This window comes from Mandrillus leucophaeus, unplaced genomic scaffold (assembly GCF_000951045.1).
Source record: "Mandrillus leucophaeus isolate KB7577 unplaced genomic scaffold, Mleu.le_1.0 Scaffold1025, whole genome shotgun sequence".
NCBI classification, from domain to species: domain Eukaryota; kingdom Metazoa; phylum Chordata; class Mammalia; order Primates; family Cercopithecidae; genus Mandrillus; species Mandrillus leucophaeus.
In genome coordinates this window covers 624,650-634,673 of record NW_012098377.1, presented here as the reverse complement: position 1 = coordinate 634,673, position 10,024 = coordinate 624,650, and the positions used below count along the sequence as shown (strand labels likewise).

Genomic DNA, 10,024 nt, shown 5'->3' with positions numbered 1-10,024 from the left:
CCAGGATGGTCTTGATCTCCTGACCTCGTGATCCGCCCGTCTCGGCCTCCCAAAGTGCTGGGATTACAGGCTTGAGCCACCGCGCCCGGCCAGCAGTTCTCTTTTAACTAGTCTTCCAGATGATTCTGATGGGTGATGAAGTCCAAGAACCACGTGGGGCTTTGTAGACAATTGTAAGGACTCTGGCCTGTCCCTGCCCTCCAGCCAGAGACCATCAGGAACACACCTGTACTTAAACAAGTTGAGTTCATTATTAATAGTTCTTGCAGTGAGGAAGCAGGTGCTGTGGAGAACCATTGGGACAGCTTGGTGAGAGAGAGAACCTGTTACAGAATTTGGGCGATTTGCGGGAGGGCTCAAGAAAGCCAGGCTTCACCCTGGATTGGGTGCTGTCAGAAAGCAGGGACGTTTCTGTGACTAGGTATCTGAATCAGTATTGTCTGTAAGATGGACAGACTAGAATGAAGATAAAGCTATACTTGGTAAAGAAGCAGCAGTCACTCATAATAGAGAAGAACATTTTTATATTTCATGGCTTGCAGTGACCTTGCTCTCTTGTCTCTTAGACAAAATTTTGAAATGGCCTCGTTGTGTCTCACTTTTTTTAGTCTGACTGACCTTGTCTCACTCATGTTGGTGTTCTGTGAGATTATGTGCCACAGAAGAATAACTGGGCCAAGCTGTGAGCATCGGTCCAGCTTCTAACAACCCTGAAGTCTAGCTGTGTCAGACCAGCTCTCAGATGTCAGGGCCTGCCTCTTCCTTTCTCAGGCTTTTAATCTGGGAGAAAGAGAAAGCCACTGGGAGGGTTCAAACAGAACAGTGACATGATCTGACTGAGTTTTTAAAAAATATTAATAACTCTGCGGTGTTGTGAAGAGGCAGCAGTATGGGGCAAGAGTAGGCCAGAAGACAACGTAGGAGGAAGATTACAGAGAAAAGTTGATAGAAGGGCTGTTAAGTGCATCTCAGCCAGATCTAACCAGCCTTGAAACAGAACTGCCAGGGGCTCCAAGTTCTAATAGATCCTGCCAGAAATCCGTGTTATAAGGAAAAGATACCCATTAGCAGCAAGGCCAGGGCAAGATTGTTCCATCTTTTATGAAAGAGTCTTTTATGGAAGAGGCCTTCCAGCCAAACCTTCAATTCTCTTCTGGTCTAGTCACTATACACACTTTATGCCAGATAGAGTGTGAGTGAATGTGTGTGTGTGTGTGTGTGTGTGTGTGTGTGTAGCGTTTCCTTTGTGAAGGGTACATTGCTAAGAGTTTTATGTGCTTTATCTCTGTTCGTCTTCCTAAGACCCTATGACCTGGATAGAATTATTACCTCAGTTTTACTGATAAGAAAACTGGTTTATTGTTATATTACCTATTTTCCATGTTTCTGAGATTCTGTTGAATAAGAGATATATTAATGATAGCTTTTGGGGGGAGAAGAAGACTACAAAATTAAACATACATACTGACTTTAACACACCTATTTCAAAAGAACTTAAATGTGAAATACAGGATATGTGTATAATTGTCTCCATTTTACAGATTGGAAAACCAAAGACTAAGGTTAAATTACTAGAAGATGATGTCAAAGACGATCTTCCTAAGCTGTGTGTTATACTGCCTCTCACTGTGTGTGAAATTGTGATGACACTTTGTGATTAATAATAGTCTAGGAAACCAGCCAGGTGTGGTGGCTCATGCCTGTAATTCCAGGACGTTGGAACGCCCAGGCAGGCATATCACCTGAGGTCAGGAGTTCAAGACCAGCCTAGCCAACATGGCGAAACCTCATCTTTGCTAAAAATACAAAAATTAGCCGGGTGTGGTGGCAGGCACCTGTAATCTCAGCTATTTAGGAGGCTGAGGCAGGGAGAATTGCTGGAACCTGGAAGGCGGAGGTTGCAGTGAGCCGAAATCTTGCCACTGCATTCTAGCCTGGGCAACAGAGTGAGATTCCATCAAAACAAAAAAGTCTACAGAAGTTTGAATTACGTGCCTATATTGCTATGCAGTTACAAGAGAAAGGCTATATAGTACAGACATTGGCTTTTTTTTTTAAGCCTCTCCCTTGACTTCCATCCTGACTACCAGGCTACCCTCATCTCCTGAAACTGGTGCTGTTAGATCCTATAATCCAATTAGGTTGAAACATTCACTCTTCCCCAAGTACATTGTGTTCTTCCTTGCCTCATGCCTTACCTGCCAGGAGTATTTTATTATACTGTTGTACCTGTCTACCTCCATTTCCACTCCTCTTTCTGTCCTCAAATACTGTAAGGCCCTGGCAAATAAGGGTTGAATCTCATTCATCTCTATATTCCCAGTGCCTAGTATAATTACTGAATAGTGTAATTATTGACGATATAGACCTGCCTCTGTATGCATAGTCATGTATACAGTTTGTTTTGTGTCCAATTTCTAGAATGTTTGTAGATTTACTGAAGTCTGCTAGACCCCAGGCATCGTTGGTGGGAGCATAATTTGCTACAACCTTTGGGCAGAGTAGTCTTGTAGACCTTTGACCCTATAATGCCACGTTGGGAATCTTTCTTACAGAAATAAAAGTACTCAAGATATATGTACAAAGATGTTAATAATGTTAAAAGGGGGAAAAATATCCCAAACATATGCTGCATCTTTGTAAGTTTTAGAAAAAACACAAAAATGGCTTGTTTAAAATTAGAACTTGTGTTTTTGGTGCTCTACCTCTGATCTCTGTTTATACCCTTTGTTGCTTTCATGAATATTGGCCCTATCAGACATATTGTTAGGGGATGAAACCTTGTTATTCCAAATATCACACATATATATATTCTTATATACTTTTTTTTTTTTTTGAGATGGAGTCTTGCTCTGTTACCCTGGCTAGAGAGCAGTGGCATGATCTTAGCTCACTGCAACCTCTGCTTCCTGGGTTCAAATGATTCTCCTGTTTTAGCCTCCCAAGAAGCTGAGATTACAGGTGTGTACCAACACGCCCGGCTAATTTTTGAATTTTTAGTAGAGGCAGGGTTTCACCATGTTGGTCAGGCTGGTTTCAAACTCCTGACCTCAGGTGATCCACCCACCTCTTCCTCCCAAAGTGCTAGGATTACAGGCGTGAGCCACCGCGCCCAGCCTATCATATACTTCTTAAATATATGGAACTTAACTGTTGTGTTCATTGACAGCAATTTTGCATCTCAGGTCATCCTCAAATATCCTTTGTAACAACCTTTGTTTTTATGACCTTGTGAATTAAAACTGCAATTTTTCTTAATCTAATTCTTTTTGTAAGGATTTTATTTTATTTTATTTTATCATTATTTTTTGAGATAGAGTCTCCATTGTCGCCCAGGCTGGAGTGCAGTGCCACAGTCTCTGTTCATTTCAACCTCCACCTCCCAGGTTCCAGCGATTCTTATGCCTCCGCCTCCCGAGTAGCTGGGATTACAGGCGCCTGCCACCATGCCCGGCTATTTTTTGTATGTTTAGTAGAGACAGGGTTTCCCCATATTTGCCAGGCTGAGCTGGAACTCCTGGCCTTAGGTGATCCTCCTGCCTCCTCCTCCCAGTGTGCTGAGATGACAGGCCTAAGCCACTGCGCTGGGCCTGTAAGGATTTTATACAGCCTCTGCATTTTCATACTGTGTCTAAACTTGCATACTCTTTTTTTTTTTTTTTTTCTTGAGGCAGAGTTTCCTTTGTTACCCAGGCTGGAGTGCAGTGACACAATCTCGGCTCACTGCAACCTCAGCCTCCCGAGTAACTGGGATTACAGGCATGCACTACCACACCTGGCTAATTTTTGTATTTTTAGTAGAGATGGGGTTTTGCCATGTTGGCCAGGCTGGTCTAGAACTTCTGACTTCAGGTGATTCACCCACCTCTGTCTCCCAAAGTGCTGGGATTACAGGTGTGAGCCCCTGTGCCCAGCCTGAACTTTGCATACTTTCTTGTCATCTTTTTGCTTCCCTGGTTAACAAGAAAAAAATTGGCCATGATTAGAAATTTGTTAGAAAAAAAAAATTATTTCACCACCAATACATTTATTTGCAGGAGAGAGGGTCAAATCTTACCATTAACTTTTTTTTTTTTTTTGAGATGGAGTCCCACTGTGCCACCCAGGCTGGAGTGCAGTGGTGCAATCTCAACTCACTGCAACCTCTACTTCCTGGGTTCACGAGATTCTCCTGCCTCAGCCTCCCGAGTAGCTGGGATTACAGGTGCCCACCACCATGCCCAGCTGATCTTTTTCATATTTTTAGTAGACATGGCGTTTCACTATATGTTGACCAGTCTGGTCTCAAACTCCTGACCTCAAGTGATCCACCCACTTCGGCCTCCCAAAGTGCTGGGATTATAGGTGTGAGCCACCACGCCTGGCCTTATGGACTTTTAAACTAGGTAGGACTAGAGTCACTGATCTGCCTAACCTCTGGGTATTTATCCTGCACACAAGGCATCACCAGTAAATACATGAGCATAGATGAGGGGGACACATTCTTTTTTTTTTTTTTTTTTTTAAGTTTATAAATGAGTAAATTTATTTTGTTTATAGGTTTCCCCTTTGAATTTTTTTTTAATGTATTTATTATTATTATACTTTAAGTTGTAGGGTACATGTGCATAACGTGCAGGTTTGTTACATATGTATACTTTAAGTTGTAGGGTACATGTGCATAACGTGCAGGTTTGTTACATATGTATACTTGTGCCATGTTGGTGTGCTGCACCCATCAACTTATCATTTACATCAGGTATAACTCCCAATGCTGTCTCTTATACACATCTAGATGTGTATAAGAGACAGGGCCCCGGTGCTGAGTCCAAGTGATCTCATTGTTCAGTTGAGGGGGACACATTCTGACTAATCACATGCTTGCCTATTCAGAGGAAGGTACTGCCCTTGTATCAAAAGAAGTATTGAGAAAAATAAAGGCAGAGCCTAACATTTGCCTCCTAGCACAGGCTGAAACATGATAGTGGCCTTGTGCAGAAGAATGATGCTTTCAACTGAGCTGCAAGATAGGAGCTGGACCAACTAGGGGGTTGGACAGGGGTGGGATCTGACCTAATTAGCCTTTCCCCAGCCAATCTGGGCCTCCAAAAGCCATTCTCTGGCCCTCTGAACAGGCAGACTCAGCAAATCTGGGAGGTATGGGGATTCTGCCAATTCCCCACCTAGCCCCCACCTCCCCCAGGTTTGGCAGGTGATTTAATCCCCAGGGTACAGCCCCACCCCCATCTGACCCCACATCTGGACAAACACATGACAAATATGGAAACTGAAGCCCAGCTGGGCTGGAGCACATCTGGTTGTTGCTGCATTGGAGTCATCTTGCAGGTGTCCTGAGATAATCAGGCCTCACCCACAGTGGCCAGGTTGAGACAGCGTGTTTTTTTTGAAGATGACTCAGGTTGCTCCAGGTCAAAGCATGATGACACTTCGTGGAAAAGCAGGCTGGAGCCTCAGAAGAGCTGGCCCTGCAGCTCTTCTTACAGCAGTAAATCCAGGATTTGAACACCAGCGAGTAAGGCGAGAGCCCAGCCTGTGGCCCACAGTTGTTCACAGCCATGAGGCTGCCGACCAGCAGGAAAGGGGAGGTCAGTGTGCTCACTGCAATCTCCATCACAAACTTGATGTAGCTCTGGATGGACAGGGCCTGGCCTAACTGGGAACCCCAATTCTGGTCATTTCTCAGCCCCCCTAGGTGTCACTCACACTGTCATCTACCAGGTAGTCATTGATAAAAGTGGGCCAGCAGGTTATAGCTTCACAAGAAAACTACTTCACCCAGGAGATGAAAGATCAAGCCAACAAAGAATCCCAGCAGCCCTTCCTCTTTGAAAATCTTCTCAGTGGAGCTCAGGACACCACTGTACTTGACCTCCCATCCCACAAATTAGACCATGCAGCACATTGAGATGGCATGCAGGGGGTGGGCCAACATACAGGACACACACTGCATCATCATCCCCTAGGAGGTCTCCTTCACTGCCTGCTTCAGAGAAGTCTTCGTATCCATCCTTATTGGAAACCTGCTTGATTTCATCTGGAGGGAAAACCTTCCTGCTGCCCCCGTTACAAAGGAGAGGGGTCACATCAGTCGGAGGCTCAGACCTCGGAACAGCCCTGTCTTGCCATCCATCACGCCCATGCCCACTGCCACAAACAACTTCAGTGGTCAGGGAGTTGTCTTCAGGCCCCAGGCCCCACCATCCATTCTGCTGGCCAAGGGTAGCATGGATGTGCATGGGCACTCTTGACCTTCACTGCAAGTTCCTGCTCCACCTCCAGCTCCTGCCATCTCCGTGGCACTACCACAAGCCTGGGGCCAGAAATTTTAACAATCACAGCATTGTTTATGGTGGTAAAAATTGGGGAAAAAATCTGAATGTACATTATGCCAGTTATTTATTGCCTTTCAGTTCCAAATCCACCATTGATTGCTTGCTGTACCATAATGAAGCTGGGCCCTGTAAGCATTTCTTCCTCGTTAGTGGAATGCTAACATTTTGTCAGTAGAGGGCCTTCGGAGGATACTACAAGAGGAAGGGCTTTCTCTTCCTAGTTCCAGTGTGTGTCTATTCCTGATTCTGTTCAAGGCTTCCAGTGGCATGTGTGAGAACTTCTAGTGGCACTCACCCTGTCAAGTATCAGTGGCTCCACTGTGGACTGCTTCCACACCTGTGTCACTGAGACAATTTTTCAGTGAGTTCCACCAGCACCCATTGCCAACTTAGCCTGCAGCAGCTCATTAGACTACTACTGTCCAGTTGGTCATGTCCACAGCTCCTCCAACATATTTTGGATCTCAGCCATGGAGGGGATGGGACTATTCCAAATTTATTTCTTCCTTTGGGTACTTTGCCTCAGCCCTAGAGGTAGTGACTACTCCCTATATATGCTGTTCCTGTAATATGTAACACTTTATATCCCTTCTATAGTCAGTCACTTGCTCCTAGTTGATAATTCCCTTTATTAAAATTTTCAATTTACTGTGTGGTTTTCTGTCTCCTGACTGGACTGAACCTGCTGTATCATTGGGAGCAAGATGAAATAAACTAGAATATTATGCAAGAATTAAGAATAATGTAAGCTAGGCACAGTGGCTCACGCCTGTAATCTCAGCACTTTGGGAGGCCGAGGCAAGAGGCTAACTTGAGCCCAGGAGTTTGAGACTTGCCTGGTCAACATAGCAAGATCCTACCTTTACAAAAAAAAAAATTAGCCAGGCATGGTGGTACACACTTGTAGTCCCAGCTACTTGGGAGGCTGAGATGGGAGGATCGCTCTAGCCCAAGAGTTCAAGGCTGCAGTGATCTGTGACTGCCACTGCACTCCAGCCTTGACAACAAAGCAAGACTGTCCAAGAACATACACTTCTGCTTCTGCCTATGAAGGATCAACTGTTACAGAAATTACCTTCTCTTCATAAATAGAAAATTACACAAAACATGAAATAATTGTTTTCAGATCTTGTACAAGAGACAGCACAAGACTGTGTACATTGAAAGAAAGGAAACCAGTGAAGGTGAGTCCTACAATTGCTCCAGCCAGGTGGCAGTTTTCAGGCTATAGCACAGAAAGAGGTTACCCAACTGAGCGTTTCACTGAGTTGAAGAGAAAGATAGCAAAGTACAGCAGAGGCCAGAATTCACAGGATGGATTACTAAGAAGAGGAAGCTCCATGGAGAAAGCTCTCTAGCTTTCCACAGGGGCCCTTATGAGTCTGGCTGAGTTCTGTCTGCACATATATGGAATAAAACTCGATGAGGCCTGGAAAAGATCCACCCAAAAGCAGTAGGCCAAACACTTATTGCAGTTCCTAAAGGGCAGCGAATTGTGAAACATTCCACAGATTTGAAAGATCAAGGCTGGGCACAGTGGCTCACGCCTGTAACCCCAGCACTTTGGGAAGCCGAGGCTGGCGGATCACCTGAGTTCGGGAGTTCGAGACCAGCCTAACCAACATGGAGAAACCCTGTCTCTACTAAAAATACAAAATTAGCCAGGCGTGGTGGTGGGTGCCTGTAATCCCAGCTACTTGGGAGGCTGAGGTGGAAGAATCACTTGAACCTGGGAGGCGGAGGTTTCAGCGAGCCGAGATCACGCCATTGCACTCCAGCCTAGGCAACAAGAGCGAAACTCCGTCTTAAAAAAAAAAAAAAAATCTAATACAGTCGGCCTCAGAGAAGGTGCTCAGAGAAAGTGGTCATTAACTCAGCAGTGGGGATATTAACCCTAGAGTAAAGGCTGCTCCTGGTCTATCATAAAGCTTAAAACAAACCTCAGAAGAATCAAACTGATCACAAGTAACTTAAGTGCACCTTAGAATAACATTTAACACTGTTGAAAGGAATACAACAAAATGCAGCACTCAGCGCTAAAATTTACCATGTTCAACATCTAATCAAAAGTTGTAAGACATTTAAAGAAGCAGGAATTATCACAACAGGCCAGACGTGGTGGCTCATGCCTGTAATCCCAGGACTTTGGGAGGATGAGTCAGGTGGATCACCTGAGGTCAGGAGTTCGAGACCAGTCTGGCCAACATGGTGAAACCCCATCTCTACTAAAAATGCAAAAATTAGCCCGGCATGGTGACAGGTGCCTATAATCCCAGCTACTTGGGAGGCTGAGGCAGGAGAATCACTTGAACCCAGGAGGTGGAGGTTTCAATGAGCTGAGATCACACCATTGCACTCCAGCCTGGGTGACAGAGCAAGACTCCGTCTCAAAAAAAAAAAATTCCAGAGATGAAAAATACATTACATGTCCATGATGTTGTAGCAGAAAAGCAAAAAAGGTACTTGGTGACCTCTGAGAGGGTATCTAATAGTGGGGTGGGGCTAGAAGTCAGAATGCAATGCATGGAAGAGAGGTGTAGATTGGAAAAAGCTTTGAGTGTGGGCCACTTGTTTAGGAAGTTTGGTCATAAAAGAAAATTAAGAAGTAAGACAGGGAAGGAGCCACAGTATCATCTGGAGGTTTCTTTGAGGAAAGGACAGGGGTACCTGTGGCTTCATGATGGTAAAGAAAAGAGAATCAATGGAGAGGAACTAACCCAAGGTGATGAAGATGCGGGTATACCATCGTGCTGAGGAACCCCTTGAGATGGGGAGGGGAGGTTTTGCAGGGACAGAAATAGAGACATCTGTCTCATTTACCTATAATTCAGTTTGTTTTATTCACATGTCATACATCTAGCAGCAAAACACCTTTCCAAATCTCTGCCTCTGGTGTAAAGAGCCCAGCTGCCCAAGAGGCAGCTGAGTCCTAAGTCTTGGTGCTGATCTGGAGCATCAGCTATGTGCTGTAGTGCAGGCCACTTAGGCTTTAGTCTAAGCCTGTTTTCTCATTAGTGAAATGGGGTTAACAGTAATACCTACTTCCTAGTGTTGCTGTTTACTGTGCAGCTGCTGGTCTGGGGACAGTGTCTCTGGTATGTTTTGAGTCTGGGCCATATGACCAATGATGTCACAATGCCCTAATAGATTTCAGCTTCTCCACTAGGGAGCTGTGGATCCTTTGGAGCGAAGGACTCGAACAGACATGCGAGACCTCTACCAACTGAAGGTTTCGTGAGCACACTCCTTTGCCAGGATCTTGGTGAATAGTCTTTCACTGTGCAGTTGTATCTTAGAAATTGTTTTACATTTGATCATGATTGTGCTTGGCTGGATGTTTTTTGTTGGACTTGCATGTTACATGGGCACGTTTCCAGAGTCGATGGTAAGTAATGGCTCTGCCTGTCAATCCCTGGTGGTCAGTCGTGGTGCTGGCTCATCTTCCTGTCTGGGTTTTCTGACCAAATGGGAAAGATAATTGAGGTCTCACCACTAACTGGAAGTCAGAATGTGATGGGAACAAAGTTAGTGTCCCAGGCTACCAGGCTACTTCCCATCCCACTAGGGATATCCCTTTTTTGTTTTGTTTTGTTTTGTTTTTGTTTTTGTTTTTGAGATGGAGTTTCACTCTTGTTGCCCAGGCTGGAGTGCAGTGGCGCAATCTCGGCTCACTGCAACCTCCACCTCCCGGG

General features: G+C 44.9%; 1 long non-coding RNA gene and 1 pseudogene across 1 annotated transcript in view; one reads left to right on the top strand and one right to left on the bottom strand.

Annotated features, from left to right (window-relative positions):
• Positions 1-4,897: 4,897 nt before the first annotated feature.
• On the bottom strand, positions 4,898-6,130 carry LOC105537704 (annotated as a pseudogene).
• A 3,376-nt stretch (positions 6,131-9,506) lies between these two features.
• Positions 9,507-10,024, top strand: part of LOC105537687 — a 4,423-nt gene continuing 3,905 nt past the window's right edge. Inside the window, exon 1 of the long non-coding RNA XR_001005761.1 lies at positions 9,507-9,717. This is a non-coding gene — a long non-coding RNA (uncharacterized LOC105537687). The remainder of the gene's footprint in view (positions 9,718-10,024) is intronic.